Source organism: Bactrocera oleae, chromosome X (assembly GCF_042242935.1).
Source record: "Bactrocera oleae isolate idBacOlea1 chromosome X, idBacOlea1, whole genome shotgun sequence".
NCBI classification, from domain to species: Eukaryota; Metazoa; Arthropoda; class Insecta; order Diptera; family Tephritidae; genus Bactrocera; species Bactrocera oleae.
Genome location: NC_091541.1, coordinates 19437647 through 19455652, shown reverse-complemented (window position 1 = coordinate 19455652; position 18006 = coordinate 19437647). Strand labels below are relative to the sequence as shown.

Below are 18006 nucleotides of genomic sequence, written 5' to 3'. Positions count from 1 at the left end.
TGTTGATGTTTTTAATTTAAGTGCAAGTTTGTATGTATATTTTTGAAACCACATAAATAAAGCGTATGAGAAATTTCTGAAACCACATTTTGTTGATATTTTTAATTTTAGGTCCATGAGAATTTTTTGAAACCACATAAATTAAGCTTAACGAACGTATAAAAAGCCATCATTAAAAACATATTTCATTATTTTGTTTTGTTCTTAACGAACGTATAAAAAGCCTACCATTAAAAATATATTTCATTATTAAGAATTTTCATAATGTTTGTGACAGTAGATGGTCAAGGCTTCAAAGCATATAATAATAGATTTATTGTTAAGGATATAGCTGTGGTCTTCAACAATGAAGAATTTCAGTGTTTCCACATCAAGGATCCATTTGAATTTTCAGGATAATCAACGGCAAGCTAATTGGTTGGTATTAAATCACCATAATTTATTATGGTACTATGGAAGTGATAGTTTTAAAGCTGTAAAAAACTATTTGGCATCAGCATTAAAAAACCTAAAAGTTTATGTAAAGGGAGAAGAAAAGAAATTGTGGATAGCGGAGTTTCTCCAAAAGCCGGTTTTTAACATTGAAGAGGAGAGTACAGAGTGTAATGGAATGAATATTTCTAGATTATACAATTTACACCCAGATGCTGTGCGTTGTCAGTTTCATTTTCACAACGATGATTGTAATGTGAAAACAAAATGGACTACAAATTCGTTGTGCCTTAAAAACAGAATATATTTTGATTAAGTACATACTGGATAGTAATTTAAATTATAATAAGTAAATAAAATAGAATTCGAAATTTTAAGCTTAGTGATTTAATTTTAAAGGCTAAGAAGAAGAAAAGTAAGTATATAAATACATATTTTTTCAAATATCAACCTCATTTTAAATTGTCGTGAACAAAGGGATATAAAACAATAGAATTTCAATTTTATATTTCATTAATACTTGTTTTCAAAGCAAATAAAGGACTTGTAATAAACCAAAACTCAAAAAGTATTCAATTTAATTTAACATTACCAAATAGTAATGATATGTTACAAGTGAATATTTCATTATTATTACTTAAAGTGAGCCTCTTTTAACCCATTATGAAAAAGAAATTGAAGTGTTGTCAACATCATGAACCCCCATTATAGAGATAACACAACCATCTCCAACCCCTACAACAATCACACCATCGTCTATAGTTGACTTTACAACTGAAGGGAAGCCCATGAGAATTTTTACTTTAAATGAAGCTATAGAGGCATTTCGTAGAGAGATTATTGAAAAGAAATCTGATATTGGAGGAATCATTGAGACAAAACAAGCATTTTATCGACATTTCAAATTGGAATATGATAATTTTGACATACCGATTCGTTGTACTTATGATAGTAGATATATTGAAAAACTGTTGAGTATCAAGTGCTTTGAATATCGTGAAATTAAAACTGAACGAAATCTGAGTAATGGTGACATTGAAAAGGTTCTAGCTCAGGATAATCCATATAAAAGACCAAATATAGAAATAATTGATGTTAAAAACTATAGACAAACATATAATATGGTCATTGTATAACGTATGTTAGTCGTATGTACATGGGAAAAAAGATGTAATTGATTAATTTAATAAAAAAAACAAGTAAGGAAGGGCTAAGTTCGGATGTAACCGAACATTTTATACTCTCGCAAAGTCAAATAGTATACTCGTTTGAGATTTCTTTGTGGATTGACTGATATTTTCGGTAGAAGGTCAACTATAGGCACTGGGGTCCGCATATTTAGTACTTAGGGGCTTAAACAATTTTGGTTCGATTTAGACAATTTTTGGCCACTATTTGGCACACTTTAATCGCATTATTCACGCAAAGTTTTATCCCGATACAGTGCAATTTTTTCGGTTATATTAATTTGTCAATTCTGCAATAGCAATATAATTTTACTTACGCGCAAATCAGTAAAATTGATGTTTTTCGGCTTATGCGGTACAGTGCTCAAGTGATTAACATACAATTTACAAGAAAATCGACTTTGAGTCTAAACCTAAGAAAGTGCAACTTTTTCGGTAATATGAATATGTCAATTCTGCAATAGCTATATAATTTTACTTTCGCGCAACTTAGTAAAATTGATGTTTTTCGGCTTATGCGGTACAGTGCTCAAGTGATTAGCATACAATTTACAAGAAAATCGACTTTGAGTCTAAACCTAAATAAGTGCAATTTTTTCGGTTATATTAATTTGTCAATTCTGCAATAGCAATATAATTTTTCTTTCGCGCAAATCAGTACAATTGATGTTTTTCGGCTTATGCGGTACAGTGCTCACGCAATTAACATACAATTTTGAAGAAAATCGACTTTAAGTCTAAACCTAAGAAAGTGCAATTTTTTCGGTTATATTAATTTGTCAATTCTGCAATAGCAATATAATTTTACTTACGCGCAAATCAGTAAAATTGATGTTTTTCGGCTTATGCGGTACAGTGCTCAAGTGATTAACATACAATTTACAAGTAAATCGACTTTGAGTCTAAACCTAAGAAAGTGGAATTTTTTCGGTTATATTAATTTGTTAATCCTGCATTAACATTATAATTTTACTTTCGCGCAAATCAGTAAAATTGATGTTTTTCGGCTTATGCGGTACAGTGCTCAAGTGCTTAACATACAATTTACAAGAAAATCGACTTTAAGTCTAAACCTAAGAAAGTGCAATTTTTTCGGTCATTGTTGCCTGATTTGCATAGTGGAAAGTGAAAGAATCAGATGAAATTTAAAATGATGTTATATGGGAAGTAGGCGTGGTTGTAGTCCGATTTCGCCCATTTTTGTGCTATGAGATAAAAACATGAAAAGAACGTTACGCACCGAATTTGGTTGAAATCGGTTAAGCAGATCTCAAGATATGGGTTTTCACCTAAACGTGGGCTGTGCCACGCCCACTGTCTAATTTTGAACGCGGTTCCTATAAAGTCATCTTATACCATCTCAGAGATAAAATTTAATGTCTCTGGCGTGTTTAGTGCTGGATTTATCGCGCTTTTAGTAGTTTTTATACTCTCGCAACCTGTTGCTACAGAGTATAATAGTTTTGTTCACCTAACGGTTGTTTGTATCACCTAAAACTAATGGAGTTAGATATAGGCTTATATACATATATATAAATGATCAGGATGAAGAGACGAGTTGATCCGGGTGCCTGTCTGTCCATCCGTCTGTGCAAGCTGCAACTTGAGTAAAAATTGAGATGTCTTTATGAAACTTGGTACACATGTTTCTTGGTACCGTAAGACAGTTGGCATTACAGAGAGGCATAATCGGACCACTGCCAAATAAATTGCCATAACTTAGCTCCGTAATAAGATACAACACTGTTATTTGCTACACATCACATTAGGGAGGGGCATTTGCAGCTAATTTTTTTTTATAGTAAGCTTAGTCCCTCCCCCTAATAAGTTTAATGTGCGTATTTCCTATACCACTGAAGCTATAATAACAAAATTAACGGAAAGCAAATCCTTTATCTACAGTGTGAAAATGGGTGAAATCTGGTGACAACCCCGCCCACACCTCATATAACGGTACTGTTAAAAACTACTAAATGCGTGATAAATCAAGCACTAAACACGCTAGAGACATTAAATTTTATCTCAGGGATGGTATGAGATAACTTTATAGGAACCGCGTAAAAAATTAGACATTGGGCTTGTCACCGCCCACTTTTAGGTGAAAATCCATATCTAGGGATCTGCTTAACCGATTTCAACCAAATTAGGTACACGAAATTATTCTTACGTTATAGTGCGAAAATGGGCGAAATCTGATTACAACCACTCCTATTTCCTATATAACACCATTTTAAATTCCACTTGATTCTTTCACTTACACTATCCAAATCAAGCAACAATGATTGTATCGGGGTAAAACTTTGCCTGAATGATGCGTTTAAAGTATGTCAGCTTGTGACCAAAAATTGTGTAAATTGAACCAAAACTGTTTAAGCCCCTAGGTACTGAATGTATGGACCCTAGTACCTATAGTTGACTTTTTACCGTAAATATCGGTCAATGTGTAAGATATATTATTGAAATTCATATAATAGAATAAATAAATGAAACTATCGATAATAAAATGTCTTTGTGGCAAAAATGGGTTGAATCGGATCAATAGTTCCTATAGTCCTCATATACCTAATATAAATATTTTTGAACTTCCGCGTCACTTTATACCGCTTATGTAAGTTATCTCAATGAAAATGAGAGAGCGTTTTTTACTCATAACAAGGTATTTTTGTGCTTAAAATGGATGAAATCGGGTGAAAATTTTACTTAGCCCCCATGTAACTAATACAAGTATCAGGATTTTCGAACATTCGTCTGACTCTTCGCCATTCGATTGGTGATGGTATGTAAGGTACCATAACGAAACAATGGGAGCATTTTATTAGACTGTGGCATGTTAGTAGTATGTGGTATTGGCAAAAATTGATTAAATCGGGTTAATACTACCCTCAAATTCCATATACTACTTGTAATGCTTTTCGTTATTCTAATCAGTTTTATGCCGTATATGTCGGTCAGTGAGTATTAATATTTTTTTTTTTTATAAAATTGCTTCAAAATATGTTTTCGAGTATAGCTGAGCAATGTCAAAATTAATATCTTTCTCCATCCCCAATATATATTATATATGATTTCCGTCTTTCCACCTGACTTTAAACCGTTCCGCTTGATCAAAATGTGATATTTTAAAGAAATTTAGTGGATAAGATTTCTTAAAAATTATGTGGTTTGACGCTGAATTAGAATGAAATTAGTATATACTAAGTCTAAACCTCACACCTTCATATAATGAGTTCCGATTCTCTTGTTGACGTTTACCACATAAGCTTATAATATAAAATTAGTTTATGGCCTTTAATATAAGTCAAGAAGATACCAAATTTGATTGTAATTTAATCACGATATCATTTAATAATGGAAGTTTAATTCTTTCTCAACATTTTTTAAATATAAGGTTTGAAGGTATTTTATGGCCTTTGATTCTTGCGAATTGCCTAGCTCCAACATATTTTATGTAAAAAACTAAGACTTCCGTTTGACGGTCTACGAATTTTCCAAGCTCACATGTACTACTTATGGTATAATTTTTTTCGTCAATTTAATAAGTTAATGAAACTAAATGGACAGTTTTTCTTAAAAATAATGTATAATATATCGCTGCATATGAATGAAATTGGTCTAGACCTTTGTTTAAACCGTATAACCCTAATATACTGATTTCCGGTCCTCTGGTACAACAGCAACCTCATATACCCCACATATTAAATCTAGCCCCTTTGGTTCAGTTTATATCACATATATCATGTTTGAGTTAAATAACTTCTTTTTATTAAAGCTAACATTTCGGAGAAAAAAATTGTATTGACACTAAATAAATCTATGATCAATAACATAAGTTACTAAGATACCAAATAATAATCGAATAATGAATGTTGATTTCTTTCGCAACATATTTATACTTTCGCAACATGTTGCAACAGAGTATAGTTTTGTTCACCAAACGGTTGTTTGCATCACCTAAAACTAATCGAGATAGATACAATTTTTATATATATATATTTCTTCTAATGTTTGGTGATAATCAGTGGTTAGGTATATCTTCTCAGCCATCATGTTGAACTTATTACAAAATATACAAGACAACAATGTAAACAAGTTTCTTAGAGTGCTGGAATTTGTATAGAGCAATAAAAACTTTCGAGAAAAAATCGCATGAAATAAATATTAGTAATGTAGTATCAAAAGGGCTAAATATCCTTTTTATGTGGTTATAGATAAACTGTGACCCCATCGGTTTACATGCTACTGTCTATTATTTCAGTTTTGCGACACATTTTAGTATGAAGGTCATAAGGTGAACTGTATACGTAAGAAAATTACATTTTTACCCAGCGCCGCTGGCAGCTTATGAAAGGTTTAGATATTAAGACAGAAAGAAGAAAATCTATATACCTGCTCTACATATGTGTATACCATACTTAATTATAAGTAAGTTATTGTTAATTTAGCCTTCATGGGCAGACCCTTCAAAATTGGTACCATAGATCCCCCATTTTTAAAAAGCGTTAAACAAAAGCAATTTACGAAGGGTTTTCCGAGCACTTAATTTCAATACAATGAAATAAACTACTAATTTCTAAAATTTAAATATAACTAAATATTATGTATTATTATGTTAGTGAATATCTATGTAATATATAGGTATACAAAAGTACGTAAGCTGTGAGTAAAAAATATACCATCACAAAACTATTATACTCTGTAGCAACATGTTGCAAGAGTATAAAAAATATCAGTACACTGTGTTTGTAGTTTCAGTTACACTAGATTTTTTACCAGCAAAGTGCTTTATTCAAACTAGTCTTAGTGTATTAGTTATATAGTTTAAAGTATTATTATATACAGCGAAGAGCAAACACATATACATATGTGCACCAGTATACCATAGTACCTATACACCGAACAGGAAAGGAGTCATAGCAAGGATTCAATTACAGTGAAAGAGAGCAGCACCTAGGATCCAACTTTTTTACGAAATACTCGAGGTCGTAGGTCTCGTCGAGAAAGTCCCGAGGTAGGTTTAATTAACAAAGTAGGAACACTAGGGATCATAGAGAACTTCGCGCAAGAAATCCTGAGTATAGGAATTTAGAGCGCATTCGTGATCAAATGCAAAGGGAGCATGCAAGAAATAATCCTGAAATGAGAAGAGAGGAGCGTGATAGAGAAACACAACGTCAACAGCTTAGAAGGAGGGTATGAGGGAAGAAATTTTGAATCAGAGACGTCTTTGACAAAGTCATGTTCGCCTTCGTAGAGATAACCCGCTCAATAGGCAAATTGAAAACCAAAGGCAGTCCCAACGAATCCGATTAACGACAGAAAATAATGTTATAGAAGCTGATAATAGTGGCAATTTAATAGATTTCAAAAACATTTATTTTTAAAATATAAAAAAGGGGCCTACTGAAATATGTATTTGCTGCGGCGGATTAAGGTTTTCACACCAAGTTCGCAAATTAAATTTCGAAACTATTGCGCAAGGTCTGCTGCATCCGCCTTCTTTTTAATGCAAAAATTTCCTTCAGAAAATGGAACTTACAATTTTTGTGCTACTTGCAAAAATGCGATTGTTAAAAAGAACGTTCCAAAAATATGTTTAGCTAACGGTCTAGACTTTCCTGAAATACCGGATTGTTTGAAAGAACGTCTCCTAATAAATTTCTGTTAACAATATTGTGACATCGCTACCAAGGTCCTTTGATGAGGCTTTGCAATTCTTATTAAATACCCCTCTGTATCGTGAGCGCAATATACATATTAATGAAAACCGCTAAATCCAGGCGGTCAAGAAACCATTTTGGACAATATTCCTGTAGACAACTTGGAATATAACCGTTTAGTTATAGCGCCAGGTAAAGGTCGAAGACCAATTGACATAATTCAAGATAATAATTCAGAAGAGTTGTCATTTGAAACAATATATGTTGGGCAGACACGTACGTGCTCTGAAACATATAGCAAGATAATACGTTCTGAAATTCGCCGTTTTGAGGAAGAGCGTGTACTATTCCAAAATTGTTCTCTGATTACAAAAAATTAGAACTGCTTCAAATTAAGAATAGTACATCCATTTGCCTTAGAAAGTTTTCAGGTCGCAACCGAGTTACGGCCCAAAATCTATTAAACGAAAACTTTGTTCAATACTTGATTCAACACGATGATGGTCAAAAGGTTTTGAAAGACGTTAGATCCTCACCTGCGCATTGGGAAGCTGAGAAGAAAAAGGCAATCGCTATGATTCGCCAATTTGGGCATCTTCTTCCTTCTTTATCACTTTATCGGCTGCAGAATCTCAGTGGCTTTTAGTGTGTTGATCATCCTTTCTAAAACTGTTGATTCTAAAGATATTTCAGAAGGGGAAGCCAATAGTTTAACAACCCAAGATAGATATCGCTTAACTCGGTCAGACGCGGTTACTTGTGCTAGATATTTTGACTACCGCTATCGACAAATTCTTAAGCTTTTTAAAGATAACGACGGCATTTTTGGAGAGCATAATCGATTGATTTCAATAAACCTCTACCACTTATGCACGAGTGTGGATTATAATTGAACAATTTCGTGATAATATAGGTATTTAAATGATTTTGTCCCCTTAATTTGATTATTTGGGTTATAATTATGTTTGCGAGCACTTGTATCTAATAAAATCTGTCGATATGTCTTTAAATCACACTTTTTATATTGTTGTGGGTTTTTATGAAATATTTACTCAAACAGACCTGGTGTCATTTTCTTTTTATTCTTTCCGATCTGTATAACATCTTTAGAATTAAGTTTTAATGGTTTGAGTGCAAATCGCCATCAACCATTTGAATCTCTATTCGGACCATACAATGTATCAAGCATTTTAAGATCTTTAAGCAATTTTATGTTTTGAAATAGTAAATGGGGAGGAGTAAGCTTAACCCGTTTAAAGTCTTCATTTAGTTGATTTTCAGACTGACGTTTTACAAATTTATGTCTTTCCCACAGTTCAGGATCTTCTTCGATTCTTCTTAAAATATCATTTTCAGTTGCAGAAGTATTATTATTAAACGTTTCAGCTTGATTTTGACTTTCTACTACCTTGTTTAGTAATTGTTCATCGTTTGGTTTACTTGGCATATACGATGCTGGCCTCATTCATAAAATTTATTTTTTGTTTAAAGCTAACAACCTTATCTAATTTTTGTTTTTTATCAAAACATTGTTCATTAATGATATCAATAGCTTTACGCCTTTCAGGTTTATTATCTATATTTAATTTGATTTTGATAACATTGCTTTATGTAGCTGCTTTTAGTAATTCAGCATCATGTGGTTTACTTGGAATATACGATGCTGGCCTGTCGGGGTCATTCATAAAATTTATTTTTTGTTTAACAACCTTATCCAATATTTGGTTTTTATCAAAGCATTCTTCAATAATGATATTAATAGGATTTCGCTTTTTAAAATTTTGTTTCCGAGAACTATCTGCAGGATATTCTAAATCAAGATTATTAGCATTCGTATAATTGTCAACAGTTGGCAATATATCAACTTTCATGTCTTAACTTTATTTTACACTTACCGCCTCCCAAATTTGATCTTTACCATTATAATTAGTAACATTATATTTATTAGAGTTTTTAAAATTATCAATTAATTCACTTAATGGTTTTGAAATGGGTTTAAATGCATCCTCCAACAAGTTTATTCTATCCAATTCTCCCAATTTCATTCTTTCACGCCACTTATCACTAACAACATGTGCGCGCACTGCTCTATACATGTTTTTTTTTTGTATAGATACGACAAAGGGTATAAATCTTCGAAAGTTATTGATAGCCCGTACCTTAAACGATGCCCGATTCACTGTACAATATAAAGTGTATAGCGCATACGTGCTAAATCACCCCCTTGCTCTCAGACCTGTGTTTCCCCGGAACTACCGTTAGGCTTTCATTCGCAAGGCAGGTATTATACACAATAATGCTTCTTTATTTCTATTCCCTTATGGGGTCGTCTCGGTCTTTCAGCTACTTCATCTTCTCGGGCCTTTTGCATAATATACGATGTTATGCCGCATACTGTATCGTAGCCATTTTGGGAGGATAGCATATGACGCACAACATCAGTGGAACGTATTGGTAGAGGTTTCCCTATTTTCCCTAGTTTCTCAGTTAGTCTTCGTCTTTCATTTCGGAAACGGACACATTTTACCACGAGGTAATCTGCCGTTTCAATGTAATTTTCGCAGTATATGCAGTAAGGTGATTCAACGTGCTTGTATTTATATAAATATGCTCTGAAGCAGCCGTGGCCAGATAAAAACTGTGTGAGGTAATAATTCACCTCGCCGTGTTCGCGCATAATCCACTCTTGGTTATTGGGTATCCAGGAGTGGGTCCACCTTCCCTTACTTGACGTATTCTCTACCTGAGATAACACTTATTGTATCATCTGATACCGTTCTAAACGCACAGCACGTTCTTAGTGATGCTAGTCTGTGTGTTGAGACCAATCCTCTCATATAAGAAATATATTTGGTTGCTGGTAGCCAAATTGGTGCCGCATACAAAATTATTGAGTTACTAACATATGTCAGTAGCTTTCTCACCTGCTGTCTAGGGCCCCGCGTATTGGGCATTATCCTAGCGACTGCCGACACAGACCGCGCCGCTTTGTTATGGGTGGCGATTAGGTGCTGTTTGAATGAGAGTCTGTGGTCCAGGATCACTCCCAAAGCGTTCTCTAGCCAGTTTTTAACATGGCTTATGGCATCACTGCAATTTCATTTAGAGTTTTCGCTACGACTATGACCGCAATATCGCCCGCGTATTCTACTATATTTACTGTGTCCGGCACCGCTACTCTTAGAATTCCGTCATACATTATGTGCCACACGACAGGACCAAGAACAGACCCCTGCGGGACACCGCCAGTAACTTTGTACTTGTATGTTTCGGGACCGTGTTCGGTATCATAAACCAGAACTCTGTTTTCGAAATAGCTCGTAACAATTCAATAAAGGTAATCCGGGACCTTTAGCTCTTTCAGGGTCCTTATAATTAGCGTTCATTTGGCGAATTGAAGGCGTCCCTTATGTCGAGGGTAATGACAACGCAGTTTTGCTTATCACCCCATCGCCATCTACTCCCTTCCAGTGCTTTTTTGCTAGTTTTGTGACAGTGTCTATGGATCCACGGTGCTTCGTCCTTTCCGGAAACCAAACTGCATTGGGTCCAATCCACAGTCTCCTTCGGTGAATTTCTCAAGCCGTTTACATATTATGGATTCCAGGACCTTTCCTACCGTATTGAGCATGCAGAGAGGGCGATATGATGAGGGTTCTTCCGGAGGTTTGTCACCCTCTAGCCGTTGCCGCTTCCAGTCTTGGGGAAAAATCCCTTCCCTCAAACAACTTGTATACGCTTAACGAAACAATTCGGGTTTTCTTTTTGTGAGGTGCTTGATAACGAAATTGGGTATTCCGTCCAGGCCAGGTGCTTTTCCTTCCTTTATTCTTGTCACAGCATGTTTCAGTTCCTCATGGGACACCTCCGGGATTTCATCCATGTTTATACCAAAAACTGGCACTCACATTGGTTCACATCTTGAAAACAGGGCACTAACTATCTCGCGTAGGATGATGGGAGATATAGAGGGTCTTCTTGATCTTCCCAGTTTCCTCATCTTTATCTGGTAAGCTTTTCCCCAAGGCTCATTTTCTACTTGTGACAGGAGCAGGTTAAAAGCGTTTTTCTTACTCTTCACAATTTTTTTATGTAGTTCTTTACGCTTTTTCCGGAAGTTGACAAGGAGTTCCTCAAAGTCATGTCTTCCTCTAGCCCGTTGTTGCCTACGTCAAAACCTGAAGCATTCAGTTCTCAGATGAGCGATTTCTTCGGACCACCAGTACGAGGGGCTTTATTTACCCTGTTTTTCTTTCGTGGCATTGCGGCATGGCAGACCATTGTACGGGATTTGGTTATGTTCTTCGTTTGGCTCTGTGCATCACCTCGTGTGTCTTCATTGATTTGCCCAATGGCATATTCAAGCATTTCTAGATCGCAAGCTTTTATCTTCTAACGTTTTGTCATATTTTTGGGCATCGTACTACTGGGACTTTGCCTATGTCGCGGATTTATATCGAACGTTATGGCTTGGTGGTCACTATGAGTTTATATTCCGGAGACTTGCCATGATATCTGTGAAACTATGGATGAATTTACAAAGATGAGGTCGATATAAGACGACGCCCTGTCTTTAATAAAAGTTGGTTTGCGTCCTTTGTTAAGAAGTACTTGGTCGAGATTTGCGAATAATGATAGTAGAGCTACACCCCTCGCATTTGTAACTGTACTTCCCCATTCGACCGCCCATGCATTAAAATCGCCGGCTACCACGGATTTTCTACTAACAACACAATGTTTGACGTCGTGTCAGTCCTTTGACACATTGATTCTTTGACATGAAAGCAAAAAACGTGAGATTTCGCATGAAGTGTACATTTTTACATACATACATATGTGGCAGGTGGACAGATATACAAACAGTATGCGTTCTTTCATATTTGTTTGGATACACATAATTATATACATACCTATATTTACAAGGTGTAATATATATGAGCATATGTGCGACCGCTTGGTCTTTTCAGATGTTATCAAAGCTTTTAATGACCAAAGCAAATAAATACATATGCATATGTGCTATATACTTATGTCATGTGATACCAAATATTATATATACAAGTATAACTAGAATATCTATAAATTATATGCAGAGTCGTTTGCGCATTGTAAATAAACGAATCTGTAAGCGTACATTTCTTAACATTGGAATTTGCATTATTTTTCTAATATAACAGTGAAAATACTCAATTTTGCTATATTTATACTCTCGCAACCTGTTGCTACAGAGTATAAAACAGTTTTGTTCACCTAACGGTTGGTTGTATCACCTAAAACTAATGGAGTTAGATATAGGCTTATATACATATATATAAATGATCAGGATGAAGAGACGAGTTGATCCGGGTGCCTGTCTGTCCATCCGTCTGTGCAAGCTACAACTTGAGTAAAAATTGAGATGTCTTTATGAAACTTGGTACACATGTTTCTTGGTACCGTAAGACAGTTGGCATTACAGATAGGCATAATCGGACCACTGCCAAATAAATTGCCATAACTTAGCTCCGTAATAAGATACAACACTGTTATTTGCTACACATCACATTAGGGAGGGGCATTTGCAGCTAATTTTTTTTTATAGTACGCATGGTCCCTCCCCCTAATAAGTTTAATGTGCGTATTTCCTATACCACTGAAGCTATAATAACAAAATTAACGGAAAGCAAATCCTTTATCTACAGTGTGAAAATGGGTGAAATCTGGTGACAACCCCGCCCACACCTCATATAACGGTACTGTTAAAAACTACTAAATGCGTGATAAATCAAGCACTAAACACGCTAGAGACATTAAATTTTATCTCAGGGATGGTATGAGATAACTTTATAGGAACCGCGTAAAAAATTAGACATTGGGCTTGTCACCGCCCACTTTTAGGTGAAAATCCATATCTAGGGATCTGCTTAACCGATTTCAACCAAATTAGGTACACGAAATTATTCTTACGTTATAGTGCGAAAATGGGCGAAATCTGATTACAACCACTCCTATTTCCTATATAACACCATTTTAAATTCCACTTGATTCTTTCACTTACACTATCCAAATCAAGCAACAATGATTGTATCGGGGTAAAACTTTGCCTGAATGATGCGTTTAAAGTATGTCAGCTTGTGACCAAAAATTGTGTAAATTGAACCAAAACTGTTTAAGCCCCTAGGTACTGAATGTATGGACCCTAGTACCTATAGTTGACTTTTTACCGTAAATATCGGTCAATGTGTAAGATATATTATTGAAATTCATATAATAGAATAAATAAATGAAACTATCGATAATAAAATGTCTTTGTGGCAAAAATGGGTTGAATCGGATCAATAGTTCCTATAGTCCTCATATACCTAATATAAATATTTTTGAACTTCCGCGTCACTTTATACCGCTTATGTAAGTTATCTCAATGAAAATGAGAGAGCGTTTTTTACTCATAACAAGGTATTTTTGTGCTTAAAATGGATGAAATCGGGTGAAAATTTTACTTAGCCCCCATGTAACTAATACAAGTATCAGGATTTTCGAACATTCGTCTGACTTTTCGCCATTCGATTGGTGATGGTATGTAAGGTACCATAACGAAACAATGGGAGCATTTTATTAGACTGTGGCATGTTAGTAGTATGTGGTATTGGCAAAAATTGATTAAATCGGGTTAATACTACTCTCAAATTCCATATACTACTTGTAATGCTTTTCGTTATTCTAATCAGTTTTATGCCGTATATGTCGGTCAGTGAGTATTAATATTTTTTTTTTTATAAAATTGCTTCAAAATATGTTTTCGAGTATAGCTGAGCAATGTCAAAATTAATATCTTTCTCTATCCCCAATATATATTATATATGATTTCCGTCTTTCCACCTGACTTTAAACCGTTCCGGTTGATCAAAATGTGATATTTTAAAGAAATTTAGTGGATAAGATTTCGTAAAAATTATGTGGTTTGACGCTGAATTAGAATGAAATTAGTATATACTAAGTCTAAACCTCACACCTTCATATAATGAGTTCCGATTCTCTTGTTGACGTTTACCACATAAGCTTATAATATAAAATTAGTTTATGGCCTTTAATATAAGTCAAGAAGATACCAAATTTGATTGTAATTTAATCACGATATCATTTAATAATGGAAGTTTAATTCTTTCTCAACATTTTTTAAATATAAGGTTTGAAGGTATTTTATGGCCTTTGATTCTTGCGAATTGCCTAGCTCCAACATATTTTATGTAAAAAACTAAGACTTCCGTTTGACGGTCTACGAATTTTCCTAGCTCACATGTACTACTTATGGTATAATTTTTTTCGTCAATTTAATAAGTTAATGAAATTAAATGGACAGTTTTTCTTAAAAATAATGTATAATATATCGCTGCATATGAATGAAATTGGTCTAGACCTTTGTTTAAACCGTATAACACTAATATACTGATTTCCGCTCCTCTGGTACAACAGCAACCTCATATACCCCACATATTAAATCTAGCCCCTTTGGTTCAGTTTATATCACATATATCATGTTGGAGTTAAATAACTTCTTTTTATTAAAGCTAACATTTCGGAGAAAAAAATTGTATTGACACTAAATAAATCTATGGTCAATAACATAAGTTACTAAGATACCAAATAATAATCGAATAATGAATGTTGATTTCTTTCGCAACATATTTATACTTTCGCAACATGTTGCAACAGAGTATAGTTTTGTTCACCAAACGGTTGTTTGCATCACCTAAAACTAATCGAGATAGATAAAATTTTTATATATGTATATTTCTTCTAATGTTTGGTGATAATCAGTGGTTAGGTATATCTTCTCAGCCATCATGTTGAACTTATTACAAAATATACAAGACAACAATGTAAACAAGTTTCTTAGAGTGCTGGAATTTGTATAGAGCAATAAAAACTTTCGAGAAAAAATCGCATAAAATAAATATTAGTAATGTGGTATCAAAAGGGCTAAATATCCTTTTTATGTGGTTATAGATAAACTGCGACCCCATCGGTTTACATGCTACTGTCTATTATTTCAGTTTCGCGACACATTTTAGTATGAAGGTCATAAGGTGAACTGTATACGTAAGAAGATTACATTTTTACCCAGCGCCGCTGGCAGCTTATGAAAGGTTTAGATATTAAGACAGAAAGAAGAAAATCTACATACCTGCTCTACATATGTGTATACGATACTTAATTATAAGTAAGTTATTGTTAATTTAGCCTTCATGGGCAGACCCTTCAAAATTGGTACCATAGATCCCCCTTTTTTAAAAAGCGTTAAACAAAAGCAATTTACGAAGGGTTTTCCCAGCCCTTAATTTCAATACAATGAAATAAACTACTAATTTCTAAAATTTAAATATAACTAAATATTATGTATTATTATGTTAGTGAATATCTATGTAATATATAGGTATACAAAAGTACGTAAGCTGTGAGTAAAAAATATACCATCACAAAACTATTATACTCTGTAGCAACAGGTTGCAGGAGTATAAAAAAATATTAATACTCACTGACCGACATATTCGGCATAAAACTGGTTAGAATAACGAAAAGCATTATAAGTAGTATATGGAATTTGAGGGCAGTATTAACCCGATTTTATTAATTTTTTCCAATACCACATACTACTAACATGCCACAGACTAATAAAATGCTCCCACTGTTTCATTAAGGTACCTCACATACCATCACCAATCAAATGGAGTAAAGTCAGACGAATGTTCGAAAATCCTGATATTAGTTACATGGGGGCTAAGGAAAATTTTCACCCGATTTGATCTTGTTATGAGTAAAACACGCTCTCTCATTTTCATTGAGATGACTCACATATGCGGTATAAAGTCACGCGGAAGTTCAAAAATATGTATATTAGATATGTGAGGGCTACAAGAACTATTGATCCGATTCCACCCATTTCTGAAACAAAGACAAACTATTATCGATAATTTCATTTATTTATTCTATTATATGAATTTCAATTATATATCTTACACAATGGCCGATATTTACGGTAAAAAGTCAACTATAGGTACTGGGGTCCACATATTCAGTACCTAGGGGCTTAAACAGTTTTGGTTCGATTTAGAGACTTTTTGGTCACAAGGTGGCATACTTTCAACGTATTATTCACGCAAAGTTTTACGCCGATATAATCATTGTTGCTTGACTTGCATAGTGGAAAGTGAAAGCATCAGATGGAATTTAAAATGATGTCATATGGAAAATAGGCGTGGTTGTAATCCGATTTCGCCTATTTTCGCACTATGACATAGAAACATGAAAAGAACGTTACGCACCGAATTTGGTTGAAATCGGTTAAGCAGATCTCATGATATGGGTTTTCACCTAAAAGTGGGCTGTGCCACGCCCACTGTCTAATTTTGAACACGGTTCCTATGAAGTCATCTTATACCATCTCAGAGATAAAATTTAATGTCTCTGGCGTGTTTAGTGCTGGATTTATCGCGCTTTTAGTAGTTTTTAACAGTACCGTTATATGGGGAGTGGGCGAAGTTGCCACCCGATTTCAACTATTTTCACACCGTCAATAGAAGTGCTAAAAACATTTACTTCCAGTGAATTTTGTTATTATAGCATTAGCGGCTTAGGAGATATGCACATTAAACCTATTAGAGGCAGGACCACGCCCACTTTATAAAAAAAAGTTCTAACTGCAGATGCCCCTTCCTAATATGATCCTGTGTAATAAATAACAGTCTTGTATCCTATTGCCGAGCTTAGTTATGGCAAGTTATTTGTTTTTGATTAATGGCGTTTTGTGGGCGTGGCAGTGGTCCGATTACGCCCATCTGCAATACCAACCGTCTCACAATACCAAGAAACATGTCTACCAAGTTTCATAAAGATATCTCAATTTTTACTCAAGGTAGAGCTTGCACGGACGGACGGACGGACAGACGGACGGACGGACGGACGGACATACAGTCACCCGGATTTCAACTCGTCTCTTCATCCTGATCATTTATATATATATAACCCTATATCTAACTCGATTAGTTTTAGGTGACACAAACAACCGTTAGGTGAACAAAACTATTATACTCTGTAGCAACAGGTTGCGAGAGTATAAAAATACCCTTCACAAATACAAAGGTTCCTTACAAGAACTTGATTCCGATCGTTCAATTTGTATGGCAGCTATATGATATAGTGATCTGATCTCTTCTTTGGAGAGTACATTGTTGCCTTAAATAATAACTCGTGACGAATTTCGCAAAGATACCTCGTCAAATGAAAAAGTTTTCCATGCAAGCACTTTACTCGGATCCTTCTGTTAATATGGCAGCTATTTGCTATAGTCATCCGATCTATACAATTTCTTCAGAGATTGCATTAGTGCCTTAAATAAGAATACATGCCAAATTTTGTAAGATACCTCGTCAAATGAAAGAGTTTTCCATACAAACCTTTGATTCCGATCGGTGAGTTTGTATGACAGCTATATGATATATTGATCTGATCTCTTCTTTGAAGAATACATTGTTGCCTTTTATAATAATAATAACCCAACGATTACTCTCCTCATGCCAACCGACGCGAGGGGCGCAAGCAAAATTTTCAACAGCTAAGATTTATAGTTACAATAAAATAAATTGTTACATTTTCATTCATTAAGAGTAAACAATAAAGTCTTTTTAATTTTAAAAAGTGAGTCAGATAAGTCAAATGTGCTGGAGTGAGAATTAAAATCATGACATATACGG

General features: G+C 34.5%; 1 protein-coding gene across 1 annotated transcript in view; it reads left to right on the top strand.

Annotated features, from left to right (window-relative positions):
• LOC106626301 (Na(+)/H(+) exchange regulatory cofactor NHE-RF1) overlaps positions 1-18006 on the top strand; it is a 167592-nt gene that overhangs the window by 132762 nt on the left and 16824 nt on the right.